This window comes from Bubalus bubalis, chromosome 3 (assembly GCF_019923935.1).
Source record: "Bubalus bubalis isolate 160015118507 breed Murrah chromosome 3, NDDB_SH_1, whole genome shotgun sequence".
NCBI lineage: Eukaryota > Metazoa > Chordata > Mammalia > Artiodactyla > Bovidae > Bubalus > Bubalus bubalis.
The window spans coordinates 65,520,185-65,529,956 of NC_059159.1; the positions used below are offsets into that span (position 1 = coordinate 65,520,185).

Here is a 9,772-nt window from a genome sequence, read left to right on the forward strand (position 1 = left end):
AAATATTTAGCTAGACTGACCAATAAAAAAATAAATCAATACAATTTTAAATGAAAAGGAGGCACTACAACTGATACCATAGAAGACTACTATGATCATAAGAAACCACTATGAAAAACTATATAGCAACAAATTAGACAACCTAGAATAAATGGATAAATTTCTAAAACATATGACCTATGAAGACTGGATCATGAAGAAACAGAAAATCTGAACAATTTCTAGTAAGGAGATTGAATCAGTAATCAAAAACACCCCAACATAGAAAAATCCCAAGATGAGATGGCTTCACTGGTGAAGTCTACCATTTACAGACATAATACCAATCCCTATCAAACTTCAAAAAAAAAAAAAAAAAAAGAAGAAGCAGAATAACCACTCCTAAACTCATTTTATAAGACCATCATTGTCCTAAAGAAAAGCTAGGTAAATTCACTATAAGAAAACTACAAGCCAATATCCTTGATAAATATGGATGTAAAAGTTCTTAAATACTAGCAGACCAAACTCAGCAGTACATTAAAGGAACCGCATACCATGATTAAGTAGGATTTTTATCCGTGGGATGTAAGGATGTTTCAAGACATATAAATTAATAAATATGATATGTCATATTAATAGAATAAAAATACAATTCATATCATTTCAATAGATGCAGAAAAGGTATTTGACAAAATTAAATATCCATTTATGATAAAAGCTCTTAACAAATTAGGTATATAAGAATAAGACAAGGGTGCCCACTCTTATCACTCTTGTTCAACACAGTATTGTATTTTGTGCTTGTCTCAGCCTATCCTTAGTAATGCTATTGGTTAGAAATGCCAGGAGTTACTCACCAAGGCCCACAGTGAAGATTCACATACAGGTCCCCTTTCAGAGACACTTTTGTGTCTGGCTCATCTCTTGAGGTTCTTCTTATGATTATAAGATGCATGTCAGCAACAAGCATAAGGGAATTTTAATATTAGACAAAGTTTATTACTTATTTGGAGGGTATGTGGCACACCTGGGTCCACCATGGGTAGGCAGAGAGAGTACAGAGTATAGACCTGGAATTCTGCTTTTCTTAGTTTTGAGGGTGGGTCCTAGAGTTTCATAAGTTCACTCTTCATTGGTGAATTTGAAACATAAGAGTGGGAATTAAAGCACTGGAAGGGAAAAAAGCAAAAGGCTAAATAGTCAGTTATCTAAGTCAATGAGGGATCTCTGAAACAGAGGAAACTTCAGAATGGAGTGGTCTACCTAGTCCTGTGGCTGGTATGTGTGTTTCTTCCAGATAGCTTTCTTTGAGTGATTACTTCAGCAAACAAAGGCTTTGCCAAGCATTTGAATTATGATAAAAAAGGCAACAGCCAGTGCTCACTTCATACTGGAAGTCCCAGCCTGAGAAATCAAGCAAGAAAAAAAGTAAAAGTCTCTAGAATTAGAAAGAAGACTTAAAATTGTCTCTATTTGCTAAAACATGATTTTAAAGGCAGAAAATCCTAAAGATTTGATCAAAAACTTTGACCAAAAAAGAATGTCAAATCAACAAATTCAGCACAGTTGAAGGATACAAAAATCAACATATGAATGTTAGTAGTATTTTATACACTAACAGTATCTGAAGAATCTGAAGAAAGATCTCATTCATAATAGAATCAAAAACACCAACTTCCTTGGAGGCTCAGACTGTAAAGAATCTGCTTGTAATGTGAGAGACGTAAATTCAATTCCTAGGTCAGAAAGATCACTTGGAGAAGGAAAGGGCAACCCACTCTAGTATTCTTGCCTGGAGAAGCCCATGAATAGAGGAGCCTTTATGCCACAATCCATGGAATCACAAAGAGTCAGACATGATTGAATGATTAACACTAACAAAAACAGTAAAATAACTAAGAATAAATTTGACCAAGGAAGTGAAAAATATGTTCACTGAACAATAAAATTGATAAAAGAAATTGAAAAATACACAGTCTAGAATTTTGGAAAATTCTTCCTTCCTACACCCAAATAGTATGTATCATTTTGGTGAATAAATCGTAACTTAGATGGAAAGTAGAATTAATTGTTTCTTAATGATCCATTTCACTGAAGTTAAAAGAGACATGATGCAAATTGTTAAAAGTTATAAGTAAACCACTTTCACCTTATTCAAGACAAAGCAAGCCAATAAAATACAATATCTAAACTCAATTTAAACATACCTAACAACTTCCATTACACTGAATATTACTCATTTTTTTAAAGGGGGTTTTTATTTTAGAGTTATTACTGTGAACTGCTCATTTAGGGGTTTTAAGGAGGATATTCTTAAGCAGGGCTTCCCAGGTGGCTCAGTGGTAAAGAACTTGGTTGCCAAGTAGGAGATGCAGATTCAATTCCTGGGTTGGGAAGATCACTAGGAGAAAAAAAAAAAAGATAACCCACACCAGTATTCTTGCCTGAAAATCCCATGGGCAGAAGAGCCTGTTGTGTTTGTAAAGTCCATGGGGTTGCAAAAATGTTAGACATGGCTGAGCAAAGACACACACATACTATATTAAATATTACCTAAGGAAGCTCTTACAGAAGGCTTTCCTAAACCATGGCCAATGTTATAATTATCTTACATAGTTTTGGGAATGAAACAAAAAAATATGAAGCACCATGAATTATCCAAACATCTTTGTGTATATGATTACTATGATGAAATGTTTTAGACTGTTTCTTTTCTTTCTAGATCTAGAATTTTAAGATACAAGAACAGAATGAAAAAAATTGTTGCTGCATTAAAAAATATATATATGTGTATATGTGTGTGTATATATATATAATATATATATATATAAACCAGCTAAATGACATCAGTGCAAATTTCAATAATTGATTCATCATATTTTAGCTACTCTGCCAATTTTTCTCTTAAAGTTTTAAAATATATCACTTAATTAATAATTTAACCTTCATATTTTTCAAAGGTTTGAAACCATAAGACAGGATGTTTGGTCTGGACAAGATGAAATAGACCCATTTATGCCTGCTCTTCTTTGTTAAATACAACTACAAATCCCCAAACCAAGGCAAGAGAAAGCAATGCAAAAGAAAACAAAGGAGAAACTGGAAAGGTGGAGAGAGGAAGGTAACTTGTTAAAGATCCCAGTACTGGAGGAACTGGGGCTTCCCACGTGGCTCAGTGGTAAAAGAATCTGTCTGCCAATGAGGAGACCCAAGGGATGGGGGTTGGATGACTGGGTCTGGAAGATCCGCTAGAGTAGGAAATGGCAATCTGCTCCAGGATTCTTGCCTGGGAAATCCCATGGACAGAGGAATCTGGTGGGCTATAGTCTATGGGGTCGCAAAGAGTTGGATGTGACTGAGCACACCCACACACACTGGAGGAACCACATAGTGGCAAGTGTCCATGATTCCCTGACCCATGTAAGAAAGGGACTCAAGATCCACATTCAAAGGTATCCTGGTACGGTCCTTCTCCCTGGTTGGATAGGATGATTGCTGACACCACCAGGGAAGCCCAGCAGCACATGCTGAGGGATCGCTATGCAGCCTCACCGATAGCAGAGAACATGTGAAGTGCTCTCCTTCTCTGCTATAGACCTGACACTCTCTTCCCCCAAACAGCAGCACCCTGGTGGCTGAGGGGCTGGCAAAAGGCATGCTAGCATAAGAACACATGGCCAGGAAGCTTCTCTGCTCCCAGTCTGAGACTACCTTTTCCTATTCAGGAATCCTGAGAAGCAAAGGGCAAGGGCGAGGGGAATCCAATCAGAGAAAATTCCTGGGCTAAGGAGCACTCCATCACCTACATGCAGGCGGATCCTGCCACAGTTAACACCCCTGTTCTGGCTCAGTCGTAGACTCCCCTCCTATATCTGAAGGCAAACCCGGCTGTGAACACACCTTTACCGCCTTCAAGCAGAAAAAGAAGGGAACAGTGGGAGCCTCAGCTGGACCAGAGAAACGAACCAGATCAAAATGGTACTGCAGATGCTCTGGAGGTTAGATTGGAATTAGAACTACAACCCACAGGAGCAGATGGAGGTCTGCATGCTAAGCATACACAGATTGCCTGCTAAGCCAGAAGATTTAAATAGGATCCAGAGTCTACTAACCTTAAGCAAAGATGAGAATTAGACAACCTAAAATAAGTGGATGAATTTCTAGAAACATACAATTGATGAAGACTGAATCATGAAGAAACAGAAAATCTAAACAGACTGATTACTAGCAAGATTAGATCGGTAATCAAAGAAGGCAAAGTTCAAGACCAGATGGGCTTCACTGGTGAATTCTACCAAACACTTAAAGAAGAATTAATATGAATTCTTCTCAAACTCTTTCAAAAAGAAATGCATACTCTCAAACTCATTTTATATGAGGCCATCATTACTTTGACAACAAATCCAGTCAAGGATAACACAAGAAAATTACATGTCAATATCCTTGGTGAGTGTGGATACAAAAATCCTCAAGAAAATATTAGTAAACTGAATTCAATAATACTTCCAAAGGGTCATACACCATGATAAACTGCAGTTTATTTCAGGAGTGCATAACTGGTTCAACATTTGCAAATCAAATAAGGTAATATTTCACATTGATAAAATGAAGGATAAAACTCACGATCATCTCAATATATGCAGAAAAACTATCTCACAAAATTCAATATTCACCTATTAATTAAAAACTTTCAACAAAGTGGATATAGAGACAACATAGCTCAACATAATAAAGGCTATGGCATTCCCACAGCTGCAATTGTACTCGATAAAGGAAAACTAGAAGCTTTCTCACCAAGGTCAGGAACAAGAGAAGATGCCCACTCTTCCCACTTTTATTCAACATAGTATTTGAAGTTCTAACTAGAGCAATTAGGCAAAAGGAAGAAATTAAAGGCATCAGAATCAGTAAAGAAGTAACATCATCACTATTAACAGATGACATGATAGAATTAGAGAAGAAAAAAAACTAAAACCTTGCCAAAAGACTGTCAGAAATAATGAAAGAATTCAGTAAGTTGCAGTATACAAAAATCAATATACAAAAATCTGTTCACTAAGAAAGCAATCCTATTTATAATTACATTATAAAGAATAAAACACTTGTAAATCAATTTAACCAAGGAGGTGAGAGAAATACCTGCAACTGAAAAATATGACACTAATGAAAACAATTAAAGATAACACACATCAATGGAAAGATATTCTCTGTTCAGGGATTATAAGAATTAATACTGTCAAAATGTCCACATAAACCAAAGCAATCTATAGGTTCAATGCCATTCCCTATAAAAATCCCAAAGTTGTGTTTTCACATAAATAGAACAAATAATCCTAAAACAGCATGGGGCCAGAAAAGGTCTTGAAGATCCAAAGCAATCTTGAGAATAGAGAACAAAGCTGGAGGTATCAGACTCCCTAAATTCAAACTGTATTTCAAATAGTACTCAAAGCACTATGGTACTGGCATAATATAGGCAATAATCAATGGAAAATAATACAATATAGAGCACAGAAATAAGGCCAGGTGGATATCATCAATTAATTTATGATAAAGAAGCCACGATTACACAATAGGTAAAGGAGAGTCTCTTCAGTAAATGATATTGGAGAAACTGGGCAGCTGCAAGCAAAACAATGAAACAGCACCGCTCATACTATGCAGAAAAGTTAACTCAAATTTTTGGATTAAGTTTGAAATATATAAGACTTGACTTCTGCTTCATTGACTACGCTAAAGCCTTTGACTGTGTGGATCACAATAAATTGTGGAAAATTCTTAAAGAGTTGGGGAAATCGGATCATGTTATCTGCCTCCTTAAATACCTATATGCAGGTCAAGAAGAAACTGAACTGAACATGGAGAAACAGACTGCTTCAAAACTGGGAAAGGAGTATGTCAAGGCTGTATACTGTCACCCTGCTTGTTTAACTTATATGCAGAGTACATCATGCGAAACGCTGGGCTGGATGAAGCATCCATTACCCTGGATGAAGCTGGAATCAAGACTGTCAGGAGAAATATCAATAACCTCAGATATACAGATAACGCCACCCTTATGTCAGAAAGTGAAGAGGAATTAAAAAGCCTCTTGATAAAGGTGAAAGAGGAGAGTAAAAAATCTGGCTTAAAACTCAACATTTAGAAAATGAAGCTCATGCCATCTGGCCCCATCACTTCATGGCAAACAGATAAGGAAACAGTGGAAACAATGACCGATGACAGGCTTTATTTTCTAAGGCCACAAAATCACTGTGGATGGTGACTGTACCCATGAAATTAAAAGATGCTTGCTCCATGGAAGAAAGGCAACAACAAACCTAGACAGCATATTAAAAAGCAGAGACATTACTTTGCCTAAAAATGTTCATCCAGTCAAACCATTTTTTTTTTTCCAGTAGTCATGTACAGATGTGAGAGCTGAACAATAAAAAAGTTTGAGTGCTAAAGAACTGATGCCTTCAGGCACTCAGCGCTGGAGCCGGGAGCCCGCGGCCACCACCATGTCCTACCAGAGCGGCATCCAAGCAAGTGAAGACGTTAAAGATACCTTTGCCAGAGCAAGAAATGGAAAATACAGACTTCTGAAGATATCTATTGAAAATGAGAAACTTGTGATTGGGTCGTGTAGGAAGCCTTCAGATTCCTGGGATCAGGATTATGATTCCTTTGTTTTACCCCTGTTGGAGGACAAACAACCAAGCTATGTATTATTCAGGTTAGATTCTCAGAATGCCCAGGGATATGAATGGATATTCATTGCGTGGTCTCCTGATCATTCTCATGTTCGTCAGAAAATGTTGTATGCAGCAACAAGAGCAACTCTGAAAAAGGAGTTTGGAGGTGGCCACATTAAAGATGAAGTGTTTGGAACAGTAAAGGAAGATGTATCATTACATGGGTATAAAAAATATTTGCTGTCACAGTCTTCTCCTGCGCCACTGACTGCAGCTGAAGAAGAATTAAGACAGATTAAAATTAATGAGGTACAAACTGACGTGAGTGTGGACGCTAAGCATCAAACACTACAAGGAGTAGCATTTCCTATTTCTCAAGAAGCTTTTCAAGCTTTGGAAAAATTGAATAACAGACAGCTGAACTATGTACAATTGGAAATAGATATAAAAAATGAAATCATAATTTTGGCCCACACAATAAATACAGAACTAAAAGATTTGCCAAAGAGGATTCCCAAAGATGCAGCACGTTATCATCTTTCTGTATAAGCATTCTCATGAAGGATACTATTTGGAGTCTATAGTTTTTATTTATTCAATGCCTGGATACACATGCAGTATAAGAGAACAAATGCTGTATTCTAGCTGCAAGAGCCCTCTGTTAGAGATTGTAGAAAGACAACTACAAATAGACATCATTAGAAAGATCGAGATAGACAATGGGGATGAGTTGACTGCAGACTTCCTTTATGAAGAAGTACATCCCAAGCAGCATGCACATAAACAAAGTTTTGCAAAACCAAAAGGCCCTTCAGGAAAAAGAGGAATTCGAAGAATAATTAGGGGTCCAGCTGAAACTGAAGCTACTACTGAATAAAGTTATTATAATACTAGTTTTTTAAAAGTCCAGGTTTTAGTACAGGAGAACTGAAATCATTCCATGTTGATATATAGTAGAGGGGAAAATTGTACTTTTTGAAAAATAGCACTTTTCACTTCTGTATGCTTATAAAATTAATGTTAAAGAAGACTTATGATTTCTGAGTTAAATCTAGAAAAGAGTTCAATATAATGATGTTTAATTTCATCACAGTTTTCATAGAGTGATTATTCCACACTTTTCATATAATTCTTAAAATTTTATACAGTTGGGCCAATTCCAGAAAAGGCTAATGTCTAAAAGTAAGATACAAGTCTTATTACTGTTTGGTGATACATCTTTTTTTTTTTTTTTTTTTTTAAGGGAGAAAGACCTTAAAATATTCATTCCACTTAATGAATACATTAAGGACCAGCTTAGGTTATTTTCTAAGCTGAAAACTTCATGTGCCTAGGAAAAAGTGGAAAGTTGCTTGCTCTGAAGAGCAGTGCTCACTCAGACCATGGGATCATATCTGCAATGTTTAGACAGTGCTTTATTGCAGCAGTCTTTTCTATTTGACTTTCTGGTTTTTTAAATGGCTTTAAAGTTGCAGAAGATCAGCTCACTCTGAAGCCTTAAGGGTACTAGATATTTTCTATACTATAGGACTTCTGATGATGTTGAAAGACATGTTTAAATACCTTTAGTAAATTCTCATTCTAGTGCTATAAAATTTTTTCCATTTCAAAAGTAATTCATTTCATTATATGTAGTGTGAGGCAAAATATTTATGTTTAATTGAATATCAAGTTAATATTCAAAAGAAAACAAAACCGATGTCAACAATATTGAAAACGTTTTAAACATCATGATTGATTTGTCTAAAACCATACACTAATAGGCAAATTGTGTTCTTTATCACTTTTGAATGAATGTTCAGATTTAATAAAATTATTTTAAAGTCCTGGTACTCATCAGCCTAACACAGATTAAGAATATGTTTCAGTTTATATCATATTTCAAAACACATTTAACTGTTTCCTAAAGCTTTACATTTTTAGTTACAACCTCCAGAGATTTTGAGCCTCATTTTCTTCAATACTTGAAATAGAGGGAGCTAGAACACTTCATCATGTGTAATCTGATAAACCTGCTGCAAGAGCCATAATTTTGAGGACTTTTCTAAGTGAATTGTGGGGATCCAGGATTTAGAGTTTCTTGATCTAAACTGGCATAAAGGAAATACCAGACATGCACATTTCATAGTATGAAATAAGAAAGTCATTTTTACACTTTATTATCTAAGGTAATATATGCACCTTTCAGAAATCCAATGTGTGTTCAACTAAAGCATGTTAGAATAATTATGAGTTGACAGATTTTTTTTTCCCTAGAATTAAGAGTATTTGTGTGGGGTTTTGTTTGTTTACAAATAATCATATTTGCATATTTAAACATGCAAAATAATTGCTGTAATGTTGCACTTTTTTATGAAAGAGTTAAGTTTTTCGGTGGGTGCACAGACACAAACACATACACACTACTGCGTTGAGAATCCTGGAACTGTTGACTAGAGACCAAACTGCTGACGCTCTTCATTTCAGTCGGGAAGAATGTTAACCTGTCATAATGGTGTAAAATAATTTAGTAGTGAATGTTTTTCTATACCATCCATGTGCAATTATACTCTTAAACTCTATTACACTACATGAAAGTGAACATTCCAGAATATAGATGTGATTATATAATCTTAAACTAATTATTAAACCAATGATTGTTGAAAATCAGTGATGCATTTGTTATAGAGTATAACTCATTGTTTATGTTTTAGGTGATGTCATAACAATAGAAAGTGAATAAAGTAGTCCCAGTAAATTTATATAGCAGTGAAGAATTACATGCCTTCTGTGGACATTTTATAAGTGCGTTTTATATGGCAATAAAATTTTTCTCTTAAAAAAAAAAAAAAGAACTGATGCCTTCAAACTGTGAGGCTGAAAACTCTTGGGAGTCCCCTGGACAGCAAGGAGATCTAACCAGTCCATCCTAAAGGAAATCAGCCCTGAATATTCACTGGAAGGACTGATGCTGAAGCTGAAACTCCAATACTCTGGCCACCTGATGTGAAGAACTGACACATTGGAAAAGACCCTGATGCTGGGAAAGATTGAGGGCAGGAGGAGAAGGGGACAAAAGAGGATGAGATAGTTGGACGGCATCACTGACTCAATGGACATGAGTTTGAGCAAGC

At 35.8% G+C, this 9,772-nt stretch overlaps 1 pseudogene; it reads left to right on the forward strand.

Annotated features, from left to right (window-relative positions):
- The first annotated feature begins 6,452 nt into the window (after positions 1–6,452).
- On the forward strand, positions 6,453–9,400 carry LOC112583826 (annotated as a pseudogene).
- Positions 9,401–9,772: the final 372 nt, after the last annotated feature.